Source organism: Zea mays, chromosome 9 (assembly GCF_902167145.1).
Source record: "Zea mays cultivar B73 chromosome 9, Zm-B73-REFERENCE-NAM-5.0, whole genome shotgun sequence".
Taxonomy (NCBI): domain Eukaryota; kingdom Viridiplantae; phylum Streptophyta; class Magnoliopsida; order Poales; family Poaceae; genus Zea; species Zea mays.
In genome coordinates this window covers 124,864,204-124,879,384 of record NC_050104.1, presented here as the reverse complement: position 1 = coordinate 124,879,384, position 15,181 = coordinate 124,864,204, and the positions used below count along the sequence as shown (strand labels likewise).

The 15,181-nt window shown below is 43.8% G+C and overlaps 1 long non-coding RNA gene across 1 annotated transcript; it reads right to left on the bottom strand.

Annotated features, from left to right (window-relative positions):
- Positions 1–1,221: 1,221 nt before the first annotated feature.
- LOC109942303 (uncharacterized) lies at positions 1,222–3,137 on the bottom strand. Its single transcript, XR_002265026.1, has 2 exons — positions 3,022–3,137; positions 1,222–1,515 (listed from the first exon to the last, which is right to left on the bottom strand). It is a non-coding gene; the product is annotated as an uncharacterized lncRNA (long non-coding RNA).
- Between the last annotated feature and the right edge of the window lie 12,044 nt (positions 3,138–15,181).

Genomic DNA, 15,181 nt, shown 5'->3' with positions numbered 1-15,181 from the left:
CTCAATAAAGAAGCTAAAGATGGGATATACTTATATAAGAAGGCCGAGCCCACCGGCACTTAGCAGCATCCACAACAGAACAAAATTATAACCTGAAAAACAACAGGGAATAAAACCCTGAGTACGCAATTACTCAGCAAGACTTACCCGACTAAAGGAAAGACTCTCAAGGGTATGCTGGTTTATTGGGAATCAAGGTAAGGCTCATCAAATTTCAAAGACTCGTTTTTGCAGAAAAGCATACTAGTAGTGGATCCTTATGCCAAAATTTTACTTCACAAGTTAAGTACTTTTCCTGAATCTAGATTTGCCTAATCTAGAGCATTCACTTGTCCTACACTAGCTTCCTTTTATCAACTTTAGTTTCACTTGTTATCTACGATGCAGGGCAGTGATCCAGTCTTCATATCCGAGAAGTAACGGCGATCCGAATCGATTAATACCCAGCTGGGGATCTCCAACCACACGACATATGTAGCACTTAACCCTTGCATATGTCAACTCGCCCACGGGTTTCTCAAGACCAAAACAGGTTCACGCGACCCGAGAGCACAGTACTCCACCGTCCAGCCATTGGCCTGGTTGGTACACGTTACTCTCGCCATGGTGCCCGCCATGTTTCCGAGAGTACAGCACCCCACCTTCCAGCCGTTGGCCTGGTTGGTACACGTTACTCTCGCCATGGTGCCCGCCATGTTTCCGAGAGTACAGCACCCCACCTTCCAGCCGTTGGCCTGGTTGGTACACGTTACTCTCGCCATGGTGCCCGCCATGTTTCCGAGAGTACAGCACCCCACCTTCCAGTCTCTTGCCACGGAGGGTACAAGCTACTCTCGCCATCTCTCCACTCCCAGTGCGTGCGAGCTGTTCTGGTATTGGTCCGACCGAGGCTAAGCTTACCCATGATGAGGCATGTGGCCAGTTAAAGGGTCCTAGATCAGCAGGCCAACAATCGGAACGGTCCTTAATCGACACAGACGGGCGACCTTTCCTGCTCAACGTCTGGTCTCATTTTAGTTAAACCATTTCCCAATCCTTGGTACCTGACAGAGGTACTTTTTCTGGATGTTGAATCCATCATGGCCATATGGATTCACCATCCCAATTTCTTTTTCACAACAATTTCCCATATCCCGTGTAACACATCATCTTTTTAAAAGAAACAACTTTTAATTATCTAAGCAGGGCTAAGCATCTTTAGTTCTCTTTTATAAACAGGAATCAAGGAATAGTAATCAAATTCCAAGGAATGGCATTGCATCAATTGTTTCATCACTCAACTCCTATCACCTAATGCAACATATAAGTGATAAAAGTTTTATAACAACAAGGAGGTGGCAAATGCACCGGGGCTTGCCTGGGATAAACACTATGTTAGTGTTGTTAATTGACGACCACTTGGTGAGCATCTTCCATCCTGACACTTGGTTGATTCATCCATTTTAGCTTCGTCCATCAGCATCACTTGGAGATCAATTCCACTCGTCTTCCATAGCACGTGATCAATTAACGTACCTAAATGATATGCATAATGCATATGAGAGAATAATCATAAACAATACAAGATAATAACACTATGTCGAAGAGGGTAATATATTGCTAGTAAGGCATTAGAACTCCTAGGCAAACACTAGATACCTTTGAATTAACAACAATCATGATCCTCGAGCTAGAGGGACCTAATTCAAACATTTGGAAATCATAACTAAACACAAGCCTTAAGCTAAAGCATAACATCGATAGGTTATTACCCTTAGACTTGTCACTTTTTAACACTCAAAACTTGGAAAAGGTGATAGAACACATGTAACTAACTTTCTAATTCAATAAGGTCTGGCACAAGCATCAAGAAAGCAGTACATCTCAAAGGATTACTAGAACTTAGGTTCACTAGTGATAGTCACCTCAGACTTAGATTAAAGATATGAGTAGCTTAACTAGTTTCCTAAACTTCTTTCCCAAATTAACTTATTGTAACACACCAACTAATAAATCATCACATTTCTATTCAATCACACAAGTAGAACACTTATCACACAACATAAAGTTCCATAGAATTTACATCCTCAACAATTAAAGATCTAAAGCATACAAGATGAAATATAATAAGTGTTCCATACTTTCCTTAGATTACTGAGTATAGCACCTTAAGCTTGGGACACTTGTTCACTTGAATTTAGCAAGTACAAGACTTCATCAATCAAGAACTAACTAAATTTACTTAGTCAAACAATAAGAAGGAAATGAATTAATCAAATATAACAAGGCATTTCGATAAACACTTCATATGCAACAAGTTGTCATCAATCAAGGGTAAAAAAATGACCTAGCCAAACAAGAGCAACTTCAAGAAATCCACTTAATGCTTGCTGATTTTGGACAGCAAAACAGCAGCTAGTTGTTTTATTCATAACTTACACAATATTCATCCAAAAATAGTAAACTAAGACTTTTTGGAAAGCTTATAAAGTCCTCCACAATTTTGGTATTATCATCACAGTGAGATTCGACATATAGAAATGTCAAACAGTACTAAACGCAATTTCTGTCCAGATTTGGACAGAATTCGGCCACTCACTTTAAAATTCCATAACTGGAGTTTCAGACATCCAAATTAGGTGATCCTAGACTTTTTAGAAAGCTAATATAATTGTCTATAATTCATTTATAATCATCTCAAGGTGATTCAATGTGTATCAAAGTCAGTTAATTCAAACACACATTGCTGTCTAGATTTTTGACAGATTCAAACATTACATTTCAAACAGCCATAACTTGACTTCTAGACCACCAAAAGGGGTGATCCAAGACTTTTTGGAAAGCCTATAAAACGTACTATAACTTCTTTATAATTACTAAGAGCTGATTCTCAGTTTTACTTAATCAAACAATCCAAATCTAAAAATCATGTCACGACGGAGAACCGTTTTCTTGACACTATGCACATTTCATTTAGCACAAATATCGACTCCATACAAATCAACCATTTATTCGATTAACGGATACAACGGATCGACTTACCATGACTAAACTCGAAGCGACGTCCGCGAACACAGCGAAGGTTTTGGGTTCGGTCCTTCTACCGAACACTTACTAATCGTCACACGGGCTTCGGTTCTTCACCGTCAGAACCTAGGGGTTTCTCTCCTCACAAGCATACACAAACATACACATGGTTAGCCTCTACTTAATCTACACCGAGTACATGTACTAGCGAGGAATAAACACAAGAAAAACAACGGGTTCTCACCGGGGTTCGACGAAGTGGTGATCGGGTCGGCATAGATCGAGGTGGAGCTCGCTGCGGTATTTCATCAAGCACATCGAGGGCGCGACACGAAGGGGGTTTCATAGTTGTTGCTGCTCCATAACCTTGGGAGCATGGGCTGGACATGTGCTGCAGGAAACCGAGCAGGGCGCGGTCCAGTGAAGGAAATCGACGACGAGGTGTGCTTGGTCGGACAGGGAGAGGAAACGGAGGTGGAGACCGAGCTAGGAGTGGGCGCGAGCTGGGCGAGCGCGGACCTGAGGAGGGGCGAGCACCAGGGAGAAGAGGGCGCTCGACGCAGGGGAGATGGCCGACGACTCCATGGATGCCAAGCGGAGAAGAGGACGCGTGTGGGAGGGGATCCGGCGCCAGGAACAGGAAGCGGAGCGCGCAGGGAGCTCGGGCGAGCTGCAGAGATGGGGCTGGGGCAAGCGGCATGGTGGCCTGAGGTAGTGGCCGGTGTGAGCTCGGTGCTCGGCGGCCAGAGGAGTATGCACGCATGTGACCGATAGGAAGGGAGAGGCAGCTCTGCGAGGATGAGGGAGAGAGAAACGACGTTGGCAGCTTCAGGGAGATAATGGGGCAGCGTGGATAAGGAGATAGCAGACAAACGAGACCATTCCAGAAAGCTGAGTATGTGCACTGGTAGGAACGACGGGGAATCAAGGAGAGGATTCCAGAGAGCGCTCGTGTCGATGATTTTCCTAGGGATAAGAACGACGGTGATTTCTAGGGAATTAAATAGGTGTGAGGTTAATGGAAAGATGTGAGTGCTGTCAATGACTTCAGGGAAAACAAAAGACGTTGGCTAGAACAATTGAAGAGCGTGGATAAAGTATAGGGAAGAGCGGTGGAGAGGAAAACTGAAGAGAGATTTTTCTCTTATTTCATTCTTAACAAAAGTAAACATAGATATTCTAGGTTCTGAAATTCAATTCTAAATGATGTATAAATATGTTGAATTAAATGAGACCGATAACATAAATTTGGACCGCTCGATTTGGTAGACGCGCCCAGAAAAAGATAAATTTTACCAACTATTTATACCCGTACGTTTGGACCAGGGCGATATGCACTCAGATCGAACGACGACTTTGGCTCTAATATTTATAATATATTTTCGACCCAGTTGAGTTCGGACGAAGATCACATGATATCCGAATAGTGTAGACTCAACATCTCGCGAAATAAATATGTCAGATCGATAAGCATCGAAATTGTGATCCCTTTCGGAATCGACCTCACGCAACGTTCACGTGGGCGAGAGGTTGTGCGCTGTCCAGACACCGGTTAACACCAGCCACGCGCCACGATGCCAGGCCACAGAGAGACACGGGCAACATAAGCGTGAAAGGATTTCAAATGCAGTTTAAGAAACTAGATCCGATTTCCAGAATTAAAGTTTGGGCAAGACGTTGATGGCTTAACCCAAACGATACTGGATTCGATGTTCCGAAAATTACTGAAGTCTGAATTTTTGCGAAATAATTTAGGACAATTTAAACAGATGGAGACAGACACGATATCGAAATCGTGATCGACGAAGATGATTAAAATTTAGTGTCCATTTTATTCACCGCTATCACATGTTAAAGTCCGCACTCGTGGTCGAGCAGACGATAAACACCTGGGGTGTTACAACCCTCCCCCCTTAAAAGAATCTCGTCCCGAGATTCAGAACGAAAGACTTCTAAGAGTAGAGAGGCGTGTAACCCTGTCCATAATAGCGATAGCATAAGACAGTTCCGAGTAGAGATGAGTACTCCAAGATGTTGGTTCCTCAAGTGGGTATAGCATGTATCATTTTAAGCTAATTAGGGATGTCCATCAATAGAGACGACATCAGCTAGAAGAACACATAAGGCTACATGTGTGCAATTTGTTTTTTTCTGATAACACTGTACTATCTGAGTCTGTTGAGAACGGTGGACAAATGGATAGCAATTCCTAGCACATAAGACGAGGATGGATGTCGAATAACATCACAATTAACTCGTGGTTAGCCAGGGAATCCAAGTCCAAGAAAAATAATAGAGATTCAAGGAATGAAGGGATCTGTAGATGTTGACCTCGTGTCCAATCCATTTTATCAAGCACTAAGCATGGCTCGGCTTGATCACACATGTTAGAAAATCACATGTGAGGCGATTGAGGCACGACTAGAACTGTGGTCAGGCTGTAATCAGTCAGCTGAGGATGGCAAAGTGCCTCGGCCAACAAGGTAAAGTTAAGATACATACGCTCATAATCTAATCCAATATGGCACAAGATCTGCGCATATGTTCATAACCTTCACTTGATCTTGATAAGGGTTTCTTTAGGATAGGCTGAACTAAGTGAGTTTGGACAACTCGATAAAACGATCTCTAAACTCAACCTTTGTTCATTGGGCAGTTACAAGTTAGTAAAACCAACTTGTTGAACTACTTTTGACATTGAGCAAGTCTTCTTATTATCCATCGGCAAACCAGGGTTGAGAGTTCACATTTGTTAACAGTTGATCATGCATTTGAGTGAAAATCCATTTGGTCATGTTGTTCATTCGTTCCTTCATGCGAGATGAAATAACTTGGTTCGGAAATACATGGATTAAATAAAAGAGCGAATGAACAAACTCCTAGTGGTAGATTACTTTCTCCATGAAGAGGACCAATTAATTATCTCTCAACACTAAAAAGCTTCGAGGCTTCACCTTTACACAAAGGACGTAAAGGGAACTTGTATTGTAGTCACCACCAAAATTAAGAGAAAATAGACCACACATGAAAGGGGTGAGTTTTTTTACATGGATAGATACAGATAAGTTTCGTTTTTTTTGAAGACTTCGGAACTGGTAAGAATTTTACTTAAAGAATACATCAGAGTTATATACTCTTTTGATCCAATAGTGATGGCATATATTGTTTGATTGTTTTAGCAAACAACACAAAAATCATTTCAAGGGAAAAGTCCACGAAAGATAATATATTAATGTAGTTCCATAATGGATCATGACTAGATACCTCGATACCAGCATGCGCCAAGCAGCATAACCTTGCGTGTACATTCACAAGGGGCTCTCAGTTTCGCTGCGGCACCATAAGTCCTTAATCATGACACCATTACCGAACTGGCACCGATAATGAATCTCACGTGGTAAGAACAATTTGCTCAAAGATAACATATCGATATAATCTCATAATGGATTATGACTACTAACTGTGATACCAGCGCGTGCCAAGTAGCGCAACCATGTGTTGATCACCCACAGGAGGCCCTCGGTTTCGTCGCGGCACCGCCAGTTTTAGTCATAACACCATTACCAGACGTAACCAATAAAAAATCTCACGCGGTAACAAATAGACTAAGCCAGGATGATAATATACAAAAGAGACTCCACCTATAAGAATGGTTACAGGTAGAGAGCCAAATAGGTCCTGGCCCGATGAAGGAACACGGGATTGCCAAAACCTAAATTGGTTGATGAGGGAGTACTGAAAGGGAATTAGGCTTACACCTAGTTCCTAAATAATTTTGGTGGTTGAATTGCCCAACACAAATATTGGACTGACTAGTTTGCTCTAGTGTATAAGTTATACAGGTGCAAAAGGTTCACATCTAGCCAATAAAAAGATCAAGTGTTAGATTCAATAAAGGAGCAAAGGGGCAACCGAGGGCACCCCTGGTCTGGCGCACCGGACTGTCCGGTGTGCCATCGGACAGTGAACAGTACCTGTCCGGTGCACCAGGGAACTCAGACTCAAACTCTTCACCCTCGGGATTTCTCGGAAGACGGCGCGCTATAATTCACCGGACTGTCCGGTGTGCACCGGACATGTCCGGTGCTCCAAGGAAGCTCGGCCTCCTGAACTCGCCAGCCTCGGGTTCGCGCGGCAGCCGCTCCGCTATAATTCACCGGACTGTCCGGTGTACACCGGACTGTCCGGTGTGCCAGCGGAGCAATGGCTCCCTGCGGCGCCAACGGCTCCCTGCGGTGCATTAAATGCGCGCGCAGCGCGCGCAGAAGTCAGAATCGCCCATGCCGGTGCACCGGACATCAAACAGTACATGTCCGGTGTGCACCGGACACCCAGGCGGGCCCACAAGTCAGAAGCTCCAACGGCTAGAATCCAACGGCAGTGATGACGTGGCAGGGGCACCGGACTGTCCGGTGTGCACCGGACTGTCCGGTGCGCCATCGAGCAGACGCCTCCAGCCAACGGTCACTTTTGGTGGTTGGGGCTATAAATACCCCAACCACCCCACATTCATTGCCATCCAAGTTTTCCAACTTCTAACCACTTACAAGAGCTAGGCACTCAACTCTAGACACATACAAAGAGATCAAATCCTCTCCAATTCCACTCAAGCCTTTAGTGACTAGCGAGAGAGATTTGCCGTGTTCTTTTGAGCTCTTGCGCTTGGATCGCATTCTTTCTTTCTCTTGTGCTCTTGTGATCAACACTCGATTGTAACCGAGGCAAGAGGCACCGATTGTGTGGTGGCCCTTGCGGGGAAGTTTTGTTCCCGGTTGATTGAGAAGAAGGAAAGCTCACTCGGTCCGAGGGACCGTTTGAGAGAGGGAAGGGTTGAAAGAGACCCGGCCTTTGTGGCCTCCTCAACGGGGAGTAGGTTTGCGAGAACCGAACCTCGGTAAAACAAATCCGCGTGTCACTCTCCTTATTTGCTTGCGATTTGTTTTGCGCCCTCTCTCGCGGACTCGTTTATATTTCTAACGCTAACCCGGCTTGTAGTTGTGATTATTTTTGTAAATTTCAGTTTCGCCCTATTCACCCCCCCTCTAGGCGACTATCAATTGGTATCAGAGCCCGGTGCTTCATTAGAGCCTAACCGCTCGAAGTGATGTCGGGAGATCACGCCAAGAAGGAGATGGAGACCGGCGACAAGCCCACTACAAGCCAAGGGAGCACCTCATCGGAAGAGTCCCGCACCAACAAAAGGGAGAAGAAGAAGAACTCCTCCAAACGGAAGGAGAAAAGATCTTCCTCTTCTCACCACAAGGAGAAGAAGGAAAAATCTTCTTCTCACAAGCCACATCGGAGTGGGGACAAGCACAAGAGGATGAGGAAGGTGGTCTACTACGAGACCGACACTTCATCGACATCTACCTCCGGCTCCGACGCGGCGTCCGTCACTTCCAAACGCCAAGAGCGCAAGAAGTATAGTAAGATCCCCCTACGCTACCCTCGCATTCCTAAACATACACCTTTACTTTCCGTCCCATTAGGCAAACCACCAACTTTTAATGGTGAAGATTATGCTATGTGGAGTAATTTGATGCGATTTCATCTAACCTCTCTCCACAAAAGAATATGGGATGTTGTTGAGTATGGTGTACAGGTACCATCAATAGGGGATGAGGACTATGACACGGACGAAGTGGCCCAAATCGAGCACTTCAACTCCCAAGCCGCAACCATCCTCCTTGCCTCCCTAAGCAAGGAGGAATACAACAAAGTACAAGGATTGAAGAACGCCAAGGAGATTTGGGACCTACTCAAGACGGCGCACGAGGGTGATGAACTCACCAAGATCACCAAGCGGGAAACGATCGAGGGGGAGCTCGGTCGCTTCCGTCTTCGCCAAGGGGAGGAGCCACAAGACATGTACAACCGGCTCAAGACCTTGGTGAACCAAGTGCGCAACCTCGGGAGCACAAAATGGGATGACCACGAAGTGGTTAAGGTTATTCTAAGAGCTCTTATTTTCCTTAACCCCACTCAAGTACAATTAATTCGTGGGAATCCTAGATATCCACTAATGACCCCCGAGGAAGTTATCGGGAATTTTGTGAGTTTTGAATGCATGATTAAGGGCTCCAAGAAGATCAACGAGCTTGACGAGCCTTCCACCTCCGAGGCGCAACCAGTGGCCTTTAAGGCAACGGAGGAGAAGAAGGAGGAGTCTACACCAAGTAGACAACCAATTGACGCCTCCAAGCTCGACAATGAGGAGATGGCCCTAATCATCAAAAGCTTTAGGCAAATCCTCAAGCAACGGAAGGGGAAGGACTACAAACCTAGTTCCAAGAAGGTTTGCTACAAGTGTGGTAAGCCCGGTCACTTTATTGCAAAATGTCCTATGTCTAGTGACAGTGACAGGGGCGACGACAAGAAGGGAAGAAGAAAGGAGAAGAAGAAGTATTACAAGAAGAAGGGCGGCGATGCCCATGTTTGTCGGGAGTGGGACTCCGACGAAAGCTCAAGCGACTCCTCCTCCGACGAGGACGCCGCCAACATCGCCGTCACCAAGGGCCTTCTCTTCCCCAACGTCGGCCACAAGTGTCTCATGGCCAAGGACGGCAAAAAGAAGGTAAAATCAAGGTCCTCCACTAAATATGAAACATCTAGTGATGAGGATGATGATAAAAATGAGGAGGATAACTTGCGCATTCTTTTTGCTAACCTTAACATGGAACAAAAGGAAAAATTAAATGAACTAATTAGTGCCATCCATGAAAAGGATGATCTCTTGGACTCCCAAGAGGACTTCCTAATCAAGGAGAATAAGAAACATGTTAAGGTTAAAAATGCTTACGCTCTACAAGTTGAAAAATGTGAAAAACTGTCTAGTGAGCTAAGCACTTGCCGTGAGATGATTGACAACCTTAGAAATGAAAATGCTACTTTAAATGCTAAGGTTGATTCACATGTTTGTAATGTTTCAATTACCAATCTTAGAGATGATAACGTTGACTTGCTTGCTAAGATTGATGAATTGAATGCATCTCTTGCTAGCCTTAGATTAGAGAATGAAAATTTAATTGCTAAGGCTAAAGATTTTAATGTTTGCAATGCTACTATTTCCGACCATAGAACTAAGAATGAAATGTTGCATGCTAAGGTTGTAGAACTTAAATCTTGCAAACCCTCTACATCTAATGTTGAGCATGTTTCTATTTGCACTAGATGTAGAGATATTAATGTTGATGCTATCCATGATCACCTAGCCTTAATTAAAAAACAAAATGATCATATAGCTAAACTAGATGCTAAAATTGCCGAGCACAACTTAGAAAATGAGAAATTTAAATTTGCTCGTAGCATGCTTTATAATGGGAGACGCCCTGGCATTAAGGATGGCATTGGCTTCCAAAGGGGAGACAATGTCAAACTTAATGCCCCTCCTAAAAATTTGTCTAACTTTGTTAAGGGCAAAGCTCCCATGCCTCAGGATAACGAGGGTTACATTTTATACCCTGCCGGCTATCCTGAGAGCAAGATTAGGAAAATTCACTCTAGGAAGTCTCACTCTGGCCCCAATCATGCTTTTATGTATAAGGGTGAGACATCTAGCTCTAGGCAACCAACCCGTGCCAAGTTGCCTAGAAAGAAAACTCCTAGTGCATCAAATGATCATACTATCTCATTTAAAACTTTTGATGCTTCTTATGTTTTGACTAACAAATCCGGCAAGGTCGTTGCCAAGTTTGTTGGGGGCAAACACAAGGGTTCCAAGACTTGTGTTTGGGTACCCAAAGTTCTTGTATCTAATGCCAAAGGACCCAAAACAATTTGGGTACCTAAAGTCAAGAACTAAATTTGTTTTGTAGGTTTATGCATCCGGGGGCTCAAGTTGGATACTCGACAGCGGGTGCACAAACCACATGACCGGGGAGAAAAGGATGTTCTCCTCATATGAGAAAAACAAAGATCCCCAACGAGCTATCACATTCGGGGATGGAAATCAAGGGTTGGTCAAAGGTTTGGGTAAAATTGCTATTTCACCTAACCATTCCATTTCCAATGTTTTTCTTGTTGATTCATTAGATTACAACTTGCTTTCTGTTTCCCAATTATGTCAAATGGGCTACAACTGTCTTTTTACTGATATAGGTGTCACTGTCTTTAGAAGAAGTGATGATTCAATAGCATTTAAGGGTGTGTTAGAAGGTCAGCTATACTTAGTAGATTTTGATAGAGCTGAGCTCGACACATGTTTAATTGCTAAGACTAACATGGGTTGGCTCTGGCACCGCCGACTAGCCCATGTTGGGATGAAGAATCTTCATAAGCTTCTAAAGGGAGAGCACATTTTAGGACTAACCAATGTTCATTTTGAGAAAGACAGGATTTGTAGCGCATGCCAAGCAGGGAAGCAAGTTGGCACTCATCATCCACACAAGAACATAATGACGACTGACAGGCCGCTAGAGCTCCTACACATGGATCTATTCGGCCCGATCGCTTACATAAGCATCGGCGGGAGTAAGTACTGTCTAGTTATTGTGGATGATTATTCTCGCTTCACTTGGGTATTCTTTTTACAGGAAAAATCTCAAACCCAAGAGACCTTAAAGGGATTCTTGAGACGAGCTCAAAATGAGTTCGGCTTAAGGATCAAGAAAATAAGAAGCGACAATGGGACGGAGTTCAAGAACTCTCAAATTGAAAGCTTCCTTGAGGAGGAGGGCATCAAGCATGAGTTCTCTTCTCCCTACACGCCACAACAAAACGGTGTAGTGGAGAGGAAGAATCGAACTCTATTGGACATGGCAAGAACCATGCTTGATGAGTACAAGACACCGGACCGGTTTTGGGCCGAAGCAGTCAACACCGCCTGCTACGCCATCAACCGGTTATATCTTCACCGAATCCTCAAGAAGACATCATATGAACTCCTAACCGGTAAAAAGCCCAATATTTCATATTTTAGAGTTTTTGGTAGCAAATGCTTCATTCTTATTAAAAGAGGTAGAAAATCAAAATTTGCTCCTAAAACTGTAGAAGGCTTTTTACTTGGTTATGACTCAAACACAAGGGCATATAGGGTCTTTAACAAGTCCACTGGACTAGTTGAAGTCTCTTGTGACGTTGTGTTTGATGAAACTAACGGCTCTCAAGTAGAGCAAGTTGATCTTGATGAGATAGGTGAAGAACAGGCTCCATGCATCGCGCTAAGGAACATGTCCATCGGGGATGTGTGTCCTAAGGAATCCAAAGAGCCTCCAAGTACACAAGATCAACCATCCTCCTCCATGCAAGCATCTCCACCAACTCAAAATGAGGATGAGGCTCAAAATGATGAAGAGCAAAATCAAGAAGACGAGCCACCTCAAGATGATAGCAATGATCAAGGGGGAGATACAAATGATCAAGAAAAGGAGGATGAGGAAGAACCAAGACCGCCACACCCAAGAGTCCACCAAGCAATCCAACGAGATCACCCCGTCGACACCATCCTCGGCGACATTCATAAGGGGGTAACTACTCGATCTCGGGTTGCTCATTTTTGTGAACATTACTCTTTTGTTTCCTCTATTGAGCCACACAGGGTAGAGGAAGCTCTCCAAGATTCGGATTGGGTGGTGGCGATGCAAGAGGAGCTCAACAATTTCACGAGGAATGAGGTCTGGCATTTAGTTCCACGTCCTAACCAAAATGTTGTAGGAACCAAATGGGTCTTCCGCAACAAGCAAGATGAGCATGGTGTGGTGACAAGGAACAAAGCTCGACTCGTAGCCAAAGGGTATTCACAAGTCGAAGGTTTGGATTTCGGTGAAACCTATGCACCCGTAGCTAGGCTTGAGTCAATTCGCATATTATTGGCCTATGCTACTTACCATGGCTTTAAGCTCTATCAAATGGACGTGAAAAGTGCCTTCCTCAATGGACCGATCAAGGAAGAGGTCTATGTTGAGCAACCTCCCGGCTTTGAAGACAGTGAGTATCCAAATCATGTCTATAGGCTCTCTAAGGCGCTTTATGGGCTCAAGCAAGCCCCAAGAGCATGGTATGAATGCCTTAGAGATTTCCTTATTGCTAATGGCTTCAAAGTCGGCAAGGCCGATCCTACACTCTTTACTAAAACTCTTGAAAATGACTTGTTTGTATGCCAAATTTACGTTGATGATATTATATTTGGGTCTACTAACGAGTCTACATGTGAAGAGTTTAGTAGGATCATGACACAGAAATTCGAGATGTCGATGATGGGGGAGTTGAAGTATTTTCTAGGATTCCAAGTCAAGCAACTCCAAGAGGGCACCTTCATTAGCCAAACGAAGTACACTCAAGACATTCTTGCTAAGTTTGGGATGAAGGATGCCAAACCCATCAAGACACCCATGGGAACTAATGGGCATCTCGACCTCGACACGGGAGGTAAGTCCGTGGATCAAAAGGTATACCGGTCAATGATTGGTTCATTGCTTTATTTATGTGCATCTCGACCGGACATTATGCTTTCCGTTTGCATGTGTGCAAGATTCCAATCCGACCCTAAGGAATCACACCTTACGGCCGTAAAACGAATCTTGAGATATTTGGCTTATACTCCTAAGTTTGGGCTTTGGTACCCTCGGGGATCCACATTTGATTTAATTGGTTATTCGGATGCCGATTGGGCGGGGTGCAAAATTAATAGGAAGAGCACATCAGGGACTTGCCAGTTCTTGGGAAGATCCTTGGTGTCTTGGGCTTCAAAGAAGCAAAATTCGGTCGCTCTTTCCACCGCCGAAGCCGAGTACATTGCCGCAGGACATTGTTGCGCGCAATTGCTTTGGATGAGGCAAACCCTGCGGGACTACGGTTACAAATTAACCAAAGTCCCTTTGCTATGTGATAATGAGAGTGCAATCAAAATGGCCGACAATCCCGTCGAGCATAGCCGCACTAAGCACATAGCCATTCGGTATCATTTTCTTAGGGATCACCAACAAAAGGGGGATATCGAGATTTCTTACATTAATACTAAAGATCAATTAGCCGATATCTTTACCAAGCCACTTGATGAACAATCTTTTACCAGACTTAGGCATGAGCTCAATATTCTTGATTCTAGAAATTTCTTTTGCTAAGCTTGCACACATAGCTCATTTGAATACCTTTGATCATATCTCTTCTATATGCTATGACTAATGTGTTTTCAAGTCTATTTCAAACCAAGTCATAGGTATATTGAAAGGGAATTAGAGTCTTCGGCGAAGACAAAGGCTTCCACTCCGTAACTCATGCTTCGCCATCACTCCGAGCAACTCTCTATTCCTTGGGGAGAAATGAGCATCAAAGAAAAGGACTTCATCCTTCGAGGAGAGAGTAAAAGCTCAAAAGCAAAAGGACCGGATTTCGTCTTTGGTATAATCTTAACTCATTTACTTATGACCAAAGGGGAAGAACTTACTTCGAGGGCTCTAATGATTCCGTTTTTGGCGATTCATGCCAAAAAGGGGGAGAAATGAGCCCAAAGCAAAAGGACCGCACCACCACCACCAAATTCAAAAACTTAGTGCTTTCCAAAAGTCTTTATCATTTGGTATCCTATTGTGTTCAAAAGGGGGAGAAAGTAGTATTTCAGAAATGGTATATCAAAACCCTCTTGAACACTAAGAGGTGGATCTCTTTTAGGGGGAGTTTTGTTTAGTCAAAGGAAAAGCATTTGAAATAGGGGGAGACAATTTCAAATCTTGAAAATGCTTTGCAAACTCTTATTCATGTACCTTTGACTATTTGCAAAAGATCTTTGAAATGGATTTACAAAAAGAATTTGCAAAAACAAAACATGTGGTGCAAACGTGGTCCAAAATGTTATATAAGAAAGAAACATTCCTTGCATATCTTGTAAGTAGTTATATTGGCTCAATTCCAAGTAACCTTTTCACTTATATTATGCAAACTAGTTCAATTATGCACTTCTATATTTGCTTTGGTTTGTGTTGGCATCAATCACCAAAAAGGGGGAGATTGAAAGGGAATTAGGCTTACACCTAGTTCCTAAATAATTTTGGTGGTTGAATTGCCCAACACAAATATTGGACTGACTAGTTTGCTCTAGTGTATAAGTTATACAGGTGCAAAAGGTTCACATCTAGCCAATAAAAAGATCAAGTGTTGGATTCAATAAAGGAGCAAAGGGGCAACCGAGGGCACCCCTGGTCTGGCGCACCGGACTGTCCGGTGTGCCATCGGACAGTGA